This window comes from Sinohyriopsis cumingii, chromosome 10 (genome assembly GCF_028554795.1).
Source record: "Sinohyriopsis cumingii isolate HCF-2022 chromosome 10, ASM2855479v2, whole genome shotgun sequence".
In the NCBI taxonomy this organism is placed as follows: domain Eukaryota; kingdom Metazoa; phylum Mollusca; class Bivalvia; order Unionida; family Unionidae; genus Sinohyriopsis; species Sinohyriopsis cumingii.
In genome coordinates, this window is record NC_142970.1 from 114,696,137 (window position 1) to 114,712,365 (window position 16,229).

Below are 16,229 nucleotides of genomic sequence, written 5' to 3' on the forward strand. Positions count from 1 at the left end.
GGTGACATTGTAAATAGTACACATGAGTCCTTACCTTTGATATCAGCAAAGTCATGTTATACAGGGGGACATTGTAAATAGTACACATGAGTCCTTACTTTTGATATCAGCAAAGTCATGTTATACAGGGGGACATTGTAAATAGTACACATGAGTCCTTACTTTTGATATCAGCAAAGTCATGTTATACAGGGGGACATTGTAAATAGTACACATGAGTCCTTACTTTTGATATCAGCAAAGTCATGTTATACAAGGGGACATTGTAAATAGTACACATGAGTCCTTACTTTTGATATCAGCAAAGTCATGTTATACAGGGGGACATTGTAAATAGTACACATGAGTCCTTACTTTTGATATCAGCAAAGTCATGTTATACAGGGGGACATTGTAAATAGTACACATGAGTACTTACTATTGATATCAGCAAAGTCATGTTATACAGGGGGACATTGTAAATAGTACACATGAGTCCTTACTTTTGATATCAGCAAAGTCACGTTATACAAGGAGACATTGTAAATAGTAAATGAGTCCTTACTATTGATATCAGCAAAGTCATGTTATACAGGGGGACATTGTAAATAGTACACATGAGTCCTTACTTTTGATATCAGCAAAGTCATGTTATACAGGGGGAAATTGTAAATAGTACACACGAGTCCTTACTTTTGATATCAGCAAAGTCATGTTATACAGGGGGACATTGTAAATAGTACACAAGTCCTTACTATTGATATCAGCAAGGTTACCTTATACAGGGGGACATTGTAAATAGTACACAAGAGTCCTTACTGTTGATATCAGCAAGGTTACCTTATACAGGGGGATATTGTAAATAGTACAGTGATACCTCATTATAATGCTGTTCATGAAAGTCATAATGAGTGCAGTGATACACTGGTCCCTCTCTTGAACAGTCACCTAGCTAGAATCCTTTGGCCTATGTGTTGAAAGGTACTCTATAGGACAGCCACCCATATGATGTGACTAGAGGCATATCGGTGATAAACTGTTAATTTACCCATTATGAATGAATACCTAATGGGATTGAAGTCTCACAAATATTTGTTGATTTATAAATTCAACAAACTGACATTTGAGAAATTTTTTGTCAGAAAGATTCAAGCAAATGTTGTCAGCGGCAGTTGGAAAACAAAATGAATGCACAGTGAAAGTAATTATACAACCAGATGTTTGTACCCTGATTTTAAAGACGAGATGGTTTTGCACCACAATTAATAATTATATTTTAAATAATATTAATACAAGTTTCATCCATTTATTCCATAACATGCCTGTGTTTTTTAAATAAAAATATAAATTTTTTAAATTTTTGTTATGTCTTTCATACTTTATATGTAATTATTTCTCATGTCTGCGTAACTGAAGGCATTAAATGAGATTAGGTAAATTACATCCATTTCATGAGATGGATTAAATATTTGTCAAACATGTGAGGGCTTTTTTTGCATCCATAAAAGAACATTGTGTATTTTCATTGCATCCCTTTTCCTGCTGAGAGTGCAAAAAGGACATTGTTGGGAAATGATATCTCACAGTGTGAGGAAAATCTTACAGAATTTGGACAATCTCACTTCTTGAGTCCCATTTCTTACAGAATAATACATTTTTTATGCTAACATTTGTTTGGGTCCTGGTGATGTTTAGAACTTAAAAGCCATGATATCTGGCACATTTGAGTATATATGTTAATGGAATATAACAAAGATTTTGCCACACATGGTTGTGGATATGTGCCACATATAATAGTGGATATATGCCACACTTGATTGTGTGCATGTGCTAACATGGCGGTGGGGTGTGATGTAGAAATCAAATATCACTTTGCAACTCTCTCAAACTTAAGTGTAGTCTTGTATGCCCTTGACATAAATTAAATGTATACCTGTATGCACCACTCACAAACTTCAATGTAGACATGTATGCACCTCACAGAAACTTAAATGTAGTCTTGCATGCACCTCACACAAACTTAAAAGCAGATCAGTATGCACCTCACACAGACTTAAATGTAGACCTGTATGTACCTCACACAAACTTAAATGTAGACCTGTATGCACCTCACACAAACTTAAATTTAGACCTGTATGCACCTCACACAATCTTAAATTTAGACCTGTATGCACCTCACACAAACTTAAATGTAGACATGTATGCACCTCACACAAACTTAAATGTAGACCTGTATGCACCTCACACAATCTTAAATTTAGACCTGTATGCACCTCACACAATCTTAAATTTAGACCTGTATGCACCTCACACAAACTTAATTGTAGACCTGTATGCACCTCACACAAACTTAAATGTAGACCTGTATGCACCTCACACAATCTTAAACTTAGACCTGTATGTACCTCACACAAACTTAAATGCAGATCAGTATGCACCTCACACAGACTTAAATGTAGACCTGTATGTACCTCACACAAACTTAAATGCAGATCAGTATGCACCTCACACAAACTTAAATGTAGACCTGTATGCACCTCACACAAACTTAAATGTAGACCTGTATGTACCTCACACAATCTTAAATGCACATCAGTATGTACCTCACACAAACTTAACTGTAGACCTGCATGCATCTCACACAAATGTAAATGTAGACCGGTATGCACTTCTTACAAACCTAAGTGTAGACCTGTATGCACCTCTCACAAACTTAAATGTAGATCAGTATGCAACTCTAGCAAAACTTAAATGTAAACCTGTATGGTGCATACATAAGCTTAAATGCAGACCTGAGACTTGCACATGCACACCTTGCAAATTTTAATGCTTTCCTGTATGCACCTCTTCCAAACTTGTATGTAGACCTGCATACACATCTCATAACTTATATGTAGACCTGCATATATGCCTCATAACTTGTATGTAGACCTGCATACACTTCTCATAGCTTGTATGTAGACCTGCATACATGTCTCATAACTTGCATGTAGACTTGCATATATGCCTCATGACTTGTATGTAGACCTGCATACATGTCTCATAGCTTGTATGTATACCTGCATATGTGCCTCATAACTTGTATGTAGACCTGCATATATGTTTCATAACTTGTATGTAGACCTGCATACACATCTCATAACTTGAATGAAGCCTGCAGCTCTCACAAACTTGAATACATAACATGTATTGGAAGCCACTTTGTTGAATGCAATATTATGTTGAAAATGACAAATTTTTGTGTAAATATTTCTTACAATTCTCTTCAAAGAATATTCATTGCAGTGTCTTAGAACATGTCAGAAGTTTACCTTGCCAATTATTACTTCTGCTTATATATGCCTCCTTTAGATGAAGGTGTCTTGTATATGGAAATGTCCTGTATATGTTTACCTCCTACAGATGCAGGCATCATTAATATGAATGTATCTTGTACATATAGGTTTCTTTACATTAAGGCATCCTGTGTATGCAATGTATTTTTTTATAGAGGTGTCTGCTACAACATGTTGTGTTGTAAATCTGCAAAATCTTGTTATTGAAATATTCTGTACACAATGCAGGCCTGAATTCAAATGTTCAGGTTGTTTAATGCATATTCAGGATACACTGAAGCTGGAATCACTTATGTTTGATTGTGTTTTGTTTATCAGTTCCACAAGCCCCTGACATTTAATACTAGCTGTAATTATCTATCAGCCATACATATCTGGTAAATGTCAGTTTTGCTTTTCTTCTGGAAGCCTAATTGGTTGTTTATCTCATACCTACATGAGGAATTTATTGCTGTTCTTGGCACTGTAATAATGGCAAATTGTCTATGCACAGTTTGTCTTTGCATGTCCACCACTCTTGGCACAATTCAGTTACTGTATGCTCCAGAGTTTACAAAGATTATCTTCTTTTGGCTGGTTTCTGGTTTTGTATAGAGTTCATGGCCACTCAGTTTTTCATAGTTAATTTTGTATGATCATCATTCATTGCATGGTTCAATTTCTCATCATAACCATTCTTTGCACTGCTGAGTTTCCCATGATCACCATTCTTGGTACAGTTTAGCTTCCTAGAGTCACTGGATCATGCATAGAATGGCTTGTTAAGGCAACCACTTTTGACATGGTTTGATTTCACATGGCCACCAGTCTTGGCACAGTTTAGCCTCTCATGGCTGCCATTCTTTGCACATTTTTGCTTCCATCTGTCTCGGCACAGTTTGGCTTCTGATGTCCACTGCTTGTTCTTGTCTAAAATCACTAATGTTCCAGTCCAAGAATATTACAGATGAGCAATTTGTTTCCATTGAATAATAATTTGACTGAATAATTCCACCCTTATGAAATACTGAACACAACAATAAGACCGAATCTGCCTCAGATGTTAAAAGCAAGAATGAATAATTTCTGCAGTAAACAACATATAAAAAGCTAAAACATAATTGTAGAACCAGGATGAGGGGCAAAAGGTAATTTCTTGAATATTCTAAGTTGTCAACAAGAAAAGGTCTTTTACTAAAATTGTAAGAAAGAACATGGGAAACATAAGGTAGAACAGGTTCTTCATGGGGCAACTCCAGTGATCTAGAATGTGGGAGGTCATGGGTTAGAACCCTGGCCAAGTCATACCAAAGACTTATAAAAATTATACAAACAGCTGCCTTGCTAGGCACTCAGCATTAAGAGGTTAGTATTAGGACTCATCATCCTAGTGTCAGGATAATGTGACTGGGTGGGATATCATGCTACATGCCTGTGGCATGATGTCCCAGTGGTAGACATCACTATAAACTACTACACTGCAGACATTATAGCGATATGACTGAAAAATTGTTAAAGCAACATTAAGAATCCAAATCACACACACCTACTAACTTAAAGTACTTACCTAACTACTCTTGCATTAAGGCTATTAGGCAGGTGTCAGCAACACTAGCAGTTTCACCCCATTTGGTCCTGATGTTTGCACTGTCTCTTGATTATTTATAGCTTATGTTATTTTGTAGTTTTCTACTGATTTGAACATACATTTTCATACATTTAAAGTAGAAACTTGCATGAGTATATTGGATGTGTGTATTTGAGCAGGAAAAATTATGTTTCTTTGAAAAATGACTGTAATGACTGTTGATAGTTCTGAACAGGCAAGTTGGTTGCAATCAAAATTTAATATCTTTTGTTTGCAGGCTTTCTGCAAACATTCATTAAGCACAAGATCATTGAGAATTGTTGTTTCAACACTGTATATTTGCATATATACATTGTCATTATTCATTTATTATTATTCAGATATTGGTCCTATTAGGTGAACTTGAATGGGTCTGCATTGAGTGACCAATGGCCTTATCTCTACCATCTGGATAAGACTGGTAGTAATGAATATTAACCACTGGTCACTTGCATAATAACCAGTGGTAAGTAGATAAATCTATTAGTTCTGCCTGTCAGGGTTCACACTAATAAGAATAAAGATCATGGCTAAAGTGACACCCTGCATGAGGGCAACTGGACAACTGGCCACTGACTTTTAACTGGTTAGTGTACTTGTACATTGCTGTGTGAGAAAGTGATTGGTTTATCAGACAACACTAATGGCTGTTTGCATTACCCCATGTTAGCTTGCCTGTGTGGACTGATTATATCAATATAATAAACACCTATCAAACTCCAACACATTTACTTATGAAATTCAGGTACACCACTCCAGTGGCCTAAATGGTTAGAGTATCTACCTCAAATGTAGGAGGTCACAGGTTAGAATCCTGGCAGAGTCATATCAAAGACTTATAAAAATGGTACTAGCAGCTGATATCAGGATATTGTGACTGGGTGGGACATCATGCTACATGTCTGCAGCATGATGCCCCAGTGCTTAACATCCATATAAACTGCCACACTGCAAATCCAAATCACACAACACACAAATTCAAGTAAAGAAGAACTAAGGAGGGAAAATGATCTTTTGTATACTCAGTAGGTATTAATAATATTAGAATTGCATACCTGCACCAAAGCTTCTTAATGGTTTGCACTTGGGTTAAGATTTGTTAAACATTTTGGGGGGTGGGGGGTTTCATGGTTTGAATGATTTAGAATATAGTGAAACTAGTGTACAGAGATACTCATTAGGTCACAGAAATGTGTCCCTTGTGAATAGTTTCGCTTATATGGAGGCTAAATATGGAAGTGGGTTAAATATGAAAGTGTCTTTAAGAAAGGCAATTCATATATGCTACCCTTTATGAGTGGGCCCTTCCGTCATTTAGCTTTACTTGACCTGAAGTCTTGCTAGGGAACATTCTGACAAATCAAAACGCTTCATTTGTAATTTTTGTGTAAGATGTTTGAATCTGGAATAACATTTATTTATTAGTACTCTAACTGATGAATAACGTTTTTGATGATGGAACCAGGTGCCTCTAATCAGCAAGTGTCTGTTATGACAGGTTGTATTGTTAATTATTGATTGCAGTTTTACATAGGAACAGGAGTAATCAAAATTCAATTATTTGTTTGCTTTTGGTGATTTATGGCACAGCAAGACTCGAAGGTTTGATTATCACGTGGCAAGTAAGATGCCTTGTCCAAGGCACATCATGATAGCCTATCCAGGCTGATCAAGTAGACAGTGATGAGAATCAAACTCACTTCAATCTGGTCATGAATCTAGTGACTTAACCATGACTGAACCTCATTAGCTCCTACAACTCTTGCTTTTGTTTTCAAAGCAGAATTGCATAAAACTAATATTTCACATTTTTAGCCCAAGTTTAAGATTAATTTAATCCTGTTTAAATATAAGTTTAGGTTGATAATAATTTGCTCTGGTCTAGACGTATTAAAAACATTATAAAAATTGCATCAATAAGAACATTGTTCCCACTGATATAAAAAGTATGTGAATCGTGCATTAACAGCTCTTGGCATGTACAAAACATTGATCTGATATGTACATTTCAGTACAGAAAATGAAGCCTGGTGCATGAATTAAATTAAGTCTAAGAACTGTATTTGCAGCTGTATTTCAGTGTTGATCAATTTCTACCTATTTCTAAATGACAACAAAGAAAACCTGCTCAAACACAGCCATGTTTATGACACACATGAGTTGTAACTCTTTTTACAGTTGCCATCTGGGCAGTCAGGGCTCCTTGTTCCTACTGTATTATTATGCCTTCAGTACAGATTGGAAAGAAGCATGGACATAAACAAATTTTGGAGTGGATTATGGGATTTATGGGTTCACAATTAAAGAAGGCATTGGCATTATTTAGGTTTATTTTTTATTAAAGGAACGACAAGAGTAACTTTAATCTGATACTCACCCACCTCACCCTTGGCCCCCCCCCCAAGATCTTTAATAATAGTTTGGAATCGGAATCCCTCTGTACGTTAACATTAAGTTTTCTTAAGTACTGAATGCAAATAAATTGTGAAATTTTTTTTTTTTTGCTGAATTTTTTGTGTGTATTATTTTACTGTAGTGCTTATTAATATATTTTTTTTTCCTCACAACGTGGACCCCAAATTTATTGTGTGTTGTTCTCCCATTTTAGATACTGTACATAAACCCTCAATCCGAGAAGGTAATGGGAGCACTGACGTGTATCTAGTTACTATCTAAAATAAACAATATTTCATTATTGAGCATAAACATTACATTCAACTTCATCTGGATTACTGGAGCCTCTTTTGGGGGTAATGCTTCAAAGATATCAACCAGTGTATCAAAAGTAGAGAGACTTCAAATCGAGCTTGTGGAGTCTTTGTTGACTAGTTTTTAATATATTTAGAATTGTTAATTATTTTAAAATTATATTTGTTTATGAAAGAATATGTTTAAGAAAAGTTGACTTGATGTTTAAAGTTTCCAAGTGTCTTATGCCTGATTACATAAATCATCTATTTGTTATTAGGACAAATAAATTGTTCAATACCAGCCTTACAGTCTTTATCATGTAGTAACAATGGTTGAATACCAGTCTCACAGTTTATATTGTGTGGTAAATTTAATGGTTGAATGCCAGTCTTACAGTATATATTGTGTAGTAACAATGGTTGAATACCAGTCTCACAGTTTATATTGTGTGGTAAATTTAATGGTTGAATGCCAGTCTTACAGTATATATTGTGTGAAAACAGTAAGTGTTGAAGGCCAGTCTTGCAATATGTATTGTGTGGTAACTTTAATGGTTGAATGCCAGTCTTACAGTCTATATTGTGTAGTAACATCAATGGTTGAATGCCAGTCTTACAGTATATATTGTGTGGAATCAGTAATTGTTGAAGGCCAGTCTTACAGTCTATATTGTGTGGTAACATCAATGGTTGAATGCCAGTCTTACAGTTTATATTGTGTAGTAACATCAATGGTTGAATGCCAGTCTTACAGTATATATTGTGTGGAAACAGTAATTGTTGAAGGCCAGTCTTGCAAAATGTATTGTGTGGCAACTTTAATGGTTGAATGCCAGTCTTACAGTCTATATTGTGTGGAAACAGTAAGTGTTGAAGGCCAGTCTTGCAATATGTATTGTGTGGTAACTTTAATGGTTGAATGCCAGTCTTACAGTCTATATTGTGTAGTAACATCAATGGTTGAATGCCAGTCTTACAGTCTATATTGTGTAGTAACATCAATGGTTGAATGCCAGTCTTACAGTCTATATTGTGTGATAACATTAATGGTTGAATGCCAGTCTTACAGTATATATTGTGTGATAACATTAATGGTTGAATGCCAGTCTTACAGTCTATATTGTGTGATAACATCAATGGTTGAATGCCAGTCTTACAGTATATATTGTGTGATAACATTAATGGTTGAATGCTAGTCTTACAATCTATATTGACATAACTTTCTTCCTGGGTTTAATATACAAGTGTATAAAACAGAACAGCTTTTTTCTGATGACATCATATGGAACTGTCTGTTTAAGGATGTCAAAGAGACATCATCTGTAAACAATTTTCATAGTAGATGTTTATCGAGGCTGAAATCTGGACAATGTGGGAATGAAGTCATTAGATGTATACATAATACGTACATTAGATATGTTATATGTATACATAATATGTACATTAGATATGTTGTATGTATGTGTGCAGATGTATTCTTCTATTTGCTCATTTGTGTCAATGTGTGCAAGGGGAAGAAAATATTTATAAATATCCAAGTATATTTGGTGTACATAGCGTGTTCAAGCAATGTTCTCTATTTATGAAGAGAGTCACAAGTATATTTTGGTGTACATGGCATGTTCAAGTAATGTTCTCTATTTATGAAGAGAGTCACAGGTATATTTGGTGTACATAGCGTGTTCAAGTAATGTTCTCTATTTATGAAGAGAGTCACAAGTATATTTGGTGCACATGGCGTGTTCAAGTAATGTTCTCTATTTATTATTGGACATTATTATTATTATTATTGTCTTTTTTCAATTGGAGCAATAATGTCTCACTATAGATTCATCCTTTTGCTTTCCCAGCTCATCCCATATGATCTAACAATGGAGTCTTTATCTTTTGACTTGGCTAGATTTTGAAATGATCTTCAAACTCTTTGTTTATTGTGGAGCCAAAGCCTCAATCAAGGCCAAACAAAGCACTTGTGTGTGTTTTTCTGATCACTCCTAAAGTATGTCTGAAGTTTATTTGTGGGTCTGGCCAATTATCAGGCTGTTCTCCCACACAGATGTTCATTAGTTCACCATTTTCCATTAGCAGCAACAGCATCTCTTCAAAGCACAGTGTATTGGAGGAAACTGGTCTGATATAGGTCACAGTTTCTTTTTATGTGTACCATATTAGCATAATTTATTACAGGAAATTGGTCTGATATAGGTTACAGTTTCTTTTTTATGTGTACCATATTAGCATAATTTATTAAAGGAAATTGGTCTGATATAGGTCACAGTTTCTTTTTTATGTGTACCATATTAGCTTAATTTAATTCAGGAAATTGGTCTGATATAGCTCACAGTTTCTTTTTTATACGTACCATATTAGCATAATTTATTACATTAAATTGGTCTGATATAGGTCACAGTTTCTTTTTTATGCGTACCATATTAGCATCATTTATTACAGGAAATTGGTCTGATGTAGGTCACAGTTTCTTTATTTATGTGTACCATATTAGCATAATTTATTAGAGGAAATTGGTCTGATATAGGTCACAGTTTCTTTTTTATGTGTACCAAAGTAGCATAATTTATTAGAGGAAATTGGTCTGATATAGGTCACAGTTTCCTTTTTAACATACACCATATTAGTCAGGACTATTCCATTGAGAACCAACAACACAGAGATAGCCACATTTAGACTTTAACATTCCATGTTTTGTTAAATCAGAATGTTTTATTTTTGGCATATTATCAGTCAAATAAACAAGAATTTGAAGTGAAAATGGGTATAAGCTGACAATAATTGGATGAAAGATAAAAATTATCCCCACCTAAATTTAATTTGTTTGCTTGCCATATGGTGTATCTTACTGGTTTGGTGAAATATTAAAATGTCTGATATTTACAGTCCTTGACCTGCAATGTCATTTATCTTTTGTTGATGGTGCAGATGATGGCATATGGTGTTCTTTAGAAGTGGAAAAGAACAGACATCCTGGAAAAGTGCTTGTGCATGTGTGCATGCATATTTGTGTGCATCCGTTCCTTCACAACTCTATGTCAGCAATGTATCTGCATGTTGTATGTGGTCAATTCAACTAAAAGTAAATAAGGAAACATTGAATGCATTAAGATTACATAAAAGCCTAACAAACTTTCTGGATACAATATTATTAAAGTTGTTTGGTACATCAAGCTGGTATTTGACAGCTTGGAAATATATACAGTTCAGCATAACCTTAGGAATGGTTTATCCCATAGTCCAGTACAGATGACTGGCATAGACCAAGGAATGGTTAACCCCATACTCCATTACAGATGACTGGCATAGACCAAGGAATGGTTTACCCCATATTCCATTACAGATGACTGACACAGACCAAGGAATGGTTTACCTCATACTCCATTACAGATGACTGGCATAGACCAAGGAATGGTTTACCCCATATTCCATTACAGATGACTGACACAGACCAAGGAATGGTTTACCTCATACTCCATTACAGATGACTGACACAGACCAAGAAATGGTTTACCTCATACTCCATTACAGATGACTGACAGAGACCAAGGAATGGTTAACCCCATACTCCAGTACAGATGACACAGACCAAGCAATGGTTTACCACATACTCTAGTACAGATGACTGACATAGACTTGAGAATGGTATACCCCATACTCTTGTACAGATGACTGGCATAGACCAAGGAATGGTTTACCCCATACTCCAGTACAGATGACTGACACAGACCAAGGAATGGTTTACCTCATACACCATTACAGATGACTGACACAGACCAAGGAATGGTTTACCTCATACTCCATTACAGATGACTGACAGAGACCAAGGAATGGTTAACCCCATACTCCAGTACAGATGACACAGACCAAGGAATGGTTTACCACATACTCTAGTACAGATGACTGACATAGACTTGAGAATGGTATACCCCATACTCTTGTACAGATGACTGGCATAGACCAAGGAATGGTTTACCCCATACTCCAGTACAGATGACTGACACAGACCAAGGAATGGTTTACCTCATACACCATTACAGATGACTGACACAGACCAAGGAATGGTTTACCTCATACTCCATTACAGATGACTGACAGAGACCAAGGAATGGTTAACCCCATACTCCAGTACAGATGACACAGACCAAGGAATGGTTTACCACATACTCTAGTACAGATGACTGACATAGACTTGAGAATGGTATACGCCATACTCTTGTACAGATGACTGACATAGACCAAGGAATGGTTTACCCCATACTCCAGTACAGATAAATGACATAGACCAAGGAATGGTTTACACCATACTCCATTACACATTACTGCCACAGACCAAGGAATGGTTTGCACCATACGTCTTTACAGATGACTGACATAGACCATGGAATGGTTTACCGATACTCCATTACAGATGACCGACATAGACTTAAGAATGGCATACCCCATACTCTTGTACAGATGACTGGCATAGACCATGGAATGGTCTACACCATACTTCTTTACAGATGACTGACACAGACCAAGGAATGGTTTACACCATACTTCTTTACAGATGACTGACATAGACTTAAGAATGGCATACCCCATACTCTTGTACAGATGACTGACATAGACCAAGGAATGGTTACCCCATACTCCAGTACATATGATTGAATAGATAGATTATTAACTGTTTTGATTACCCTAACTGTCATGTAGATTAACTGAAGGAGTTCTGTACATACATTAATAAAAACAGCTGAACACCGTACAACTTCAGATCACATGATCATGCATTTCTCTAAACAAAATGTCCAACATCCTAGACAAGTTTCATAAGTTCTATTCCTCTCAGTTTTATTCAATGATTTTCCTTTATAACTTCATGATGTAGTCAGCTGGCACTTCATGCCTATAGGTGCATCTAAGTTATCTGTATTCTGTGACTAAATTCCTAAATCACTACTTTGCACATTGAGGAGTATCCTTGCCCTATTTGGAGTTGTAGCATGAAGACCACTGAAAGCATTTTGGAATGGGAATATGGTTTATCTTTCAGATTTTCAGAGGTGATATCATTTTAATAGCTGTATATGATTTAAATTAGCCGTCACAGACAATCTTTACATTATAAAGCAATCTCAGTATTAGAACTCCTCCAGTCATCAGTTTGTGAAAGTTATTATAATTTGGGTCATGTAGTAGAACTCCTCCAATCATCAGTTTGTGTATGTTATTATAATCTGGGTCATGGTTGTAGAACTCCTCCAATCATCAGTTTGTGTATGTTATTATAATCTGGGTCATGTAGTAGAACTCCTCCAGTCATCAGTTTGTGTATGTTATTATAATCTGGGTCATGGTTGTAGAACTCCTCCAATCATCAGTTTGTGTATGTTATTATAATCTGGGTCATGTAGTAGAACTCCTCCAGTCATCAGTTTGTGTATGTTATTATAATCTGGGTCATGTAGTAGAACTCCTCCAATCATCAGTTTGTGTATGTTATTATAATCTGGGTCATGTAGTAGAACTCCTCCAGTCATCAGTTTGTGTATGCTATTATAATCTGGGTCATGGTTGTAGAACTCCTCCAGTCATCAGTTTGTGTATGCTATTATAATCTGGGTCATGTAGTAGAACTCCTCCAATCATCAGTTTGTGTATGTTATTATAATCTGGGTCATGTAGTAGAACTCCTCCAATCATCAGTTTGTGTATGCTATTATAATCTGGGTCATGTAGTAGAACTCCTCCAGTCATCAGTTTGTGTATGTTATTATAATCTGGGTCATGTAGTAGAACTCCTCCAATCATCAGTTTGTGTATGTTATTATAATCTGGGTCATGTAGTAGAACTCCTCCAGTCATCAGTTTGTGTATGTTATTATAATCTGGGTCATGGTTGTAGAACTCCTCCAATCATCAGTTTGTGTATGTTATTATAATCTGGGTCATGTAGTAGAACTCCTCCAGTCATCAGTTTGTGTATGTTATTATAATCTGGGTCATGTAGTAGAACTCCTCCAATCATCAGTTTGTGTATGCTATTATAATCTGGGTCATGGTTGTAGAACTCCTCCAGTCATCAGTTTGTGTATGTTATTATAATCTGGGTCATGTAGTAGAACTCCTCCAGTCATCAGTTTGTGTATGTTATTATAATCTGGGTCATGTAGTAGAACTCCTCCAATCATCAGTTTGTGTATGCTATTATAATCTGGGTCATGTAGTAGAACTCCTCCAGTCATCAGTTTGTGTATGTTATTATAATCTGGGTCATGTAGTAGAACTCCTCCAATCATCAGTTTGTGTATGTTATTATAATCTGGGTCATGTAGTAGAACTCCTCCAGTCATCAGTTTGTGTATGTTATTATAATCTGGGTCATGTAGTAGAACTCCTCCAATCATCAGTTTGTGTATGTTATTATAATCTGGGTCATGTAGTAGAACTCCTCCAATCATCAGTTTGTGTATGTTATTATAATCTGGGTCATGTAGTAGAACTCCTCCAGTCATCAGTTTGTGTATGTTATTATAATCTGGGTCATGTAGTAGAACTCCTCCAATCATCAGTTTGTGTATGCTATTATAATCTGGGTCATGTAGTAGAACTCCTCCAGTCATCAGTTTGTGTATGTTATTATAATCTGGGTCATGTAGTAGAACTCCTCCAATCATCAGTTTGTGTATGTTATTATAATCTGGGTCATGTAGTAGAACTCCTCCAGTCATCAGTTTGTGTATGTTATTATAATCTGGGTCATGTAGTAGAACTCCTCCAATCATCAGTTTGTGTATGTTATTATAATCTGGGTCATGTAGTAGAACTCCTCCAGTCATCAGTTTGTGTATGCTATTATAATCTGGGTCATGTAGTAGAACTCCTCCAATCATCAGTTTGTGTATGTTATTATAATCTGGGTCATGTAGTAGAACTCCTCCAGTCATCAGTTTGGGTATGTTATTATAATCTGGGTCATGTAGTAGAACTCCTCCAGTCATCAGTTTGTGTATGCTATTATAATCTGGGTCATGTAGTAGAACTCCTCCAATCATCAGTTTGTGTATGTTATTATAATCTGGGTCATGTAGTAGAACTCCTCCAGTCATCAGTTTGTGTATGCTATTATAATCTGGGTCATGTAGTAGAACTCCTCCAATCATCAGTTTGTGTATGTTATTATAATCTGGGTCATGTAGTAGAACTCCTCCAATCATCAGTTTGTGTATGTTATTATAATCTGGGTCATGTAGTAGAACTCCTCCAGTCATCAGTTTGTGTATGCTATTATAATCTGGGTCATGTAGTAGAACTCCTCCAATCATCAGTTTGTGTATGTTATTATAATCTGGGTCATGTAGTAGAACTCCTCCAATCATCAGTTTGTGTATGTTATTATAATCTGGGTCATGTAGTAGAACTCCTCCAGTCATCAGTTTGTGTATGCTATTATAATCTGGGTCATGTAGTAGAACTCCTCCAGTCATCAGTTTGGGTATGTTATTATAATCTGGGTCATGTAGTAGAACTCCTCCAGTCATCAGTTTGTGTATGCTATTATAATCTGGGTCATGTAGTAGAACTCCTCCAATCATCAGTTTGTGTATGTTATTATAATCTGGGTCATGTAGTAGAACTCCTCCAGTCATCAGTTTGTGTATGCTATTATAATCTGGGTCATGTAGTAGAACTCCTCCAATCATCAGTTTGTGTATGTTATTATAATCTGGGTCATGTAGTAGAACTCCTCCAGTCATCAGTTTGTGTATGCTATTATAATCTGGGTCATGTAGTAGAACTCCTCCAATCATCAGTTTGTGTATGCTATTATAATCTGGGTCATGTAGTAGAACTCCTCCAGTCATCAGTTTGTGTATGCTATTATAATCTGGGTCATGTAGTAGAACTCCTCCAGTCATCAGTTTGTGTATGCTATTATAATCTGGGTCATGTAGTAGAACTCCTCCAATCATCAGTTTGTGTATGTTATTATAATCTGGGTCATGTAGTAGAACTCCTCCAATCATCAGTTTGTGTATGCTATTATAATCTGGGTCATGGTTGTAGAACTCCTCCAATCATCAGTTTGTGTATGTTATTATAATCTGGGTCATGTAGTAGAACTCCTCCAATCATCAGTTTGTGTATGCTATTATAATCTGGGTCATGTAGTAGAACTCCTCCAATCATCAGTTTGTGTATGTTATTATAATCTGGGTCATGTAGTAGAACTCCTCCAATCATCAGTTTGTGTATGCTATTATAATCTGGGTCATGTAGTAGAACTCCTCCAGTCATCAGTTTGTGTATGCTATTATAATCTGGGTCATGTAGTAGAACTCCTCCAATCATCAGTTTGTGTATGTTATTATAATCTGGGTCATGTAGTAGAACTCCTCCAGTCATCAGTTTGTGTATGCTATTATAATCTGGGTCATGTAGTAGAACTCCTCCAATCATCAGTTTGTGTATGTTATTATAATCTGGGTCATGTAGTAGAACTCCTCCAATCATCAGTTTGTGTATGCTATTATAATCTGGGTCATGTAGTAGAACTCCTCCAGTCATCAGTTTGTGTATGCTATTATAATCTGGGTCATGTAGTAGAACTCCTCCAATCATCAG

At 36.0% G+C, this 16,229-nt stretch overlaps 1 protein-coding gene across 11 annotated transcripts in view; it reads left to right on the forward strand.

The window, feature by feature from the left end:
• LOC149791062 (tensin-3-like) overlaps positions 1-16,229 on the forward strand; it is a 522,379-nt gene that overhangs the window by 234,641 nt on the left and 271,509 nt on the right. The gene's annotated exons all lie outside the window — the stretch shown is intronic.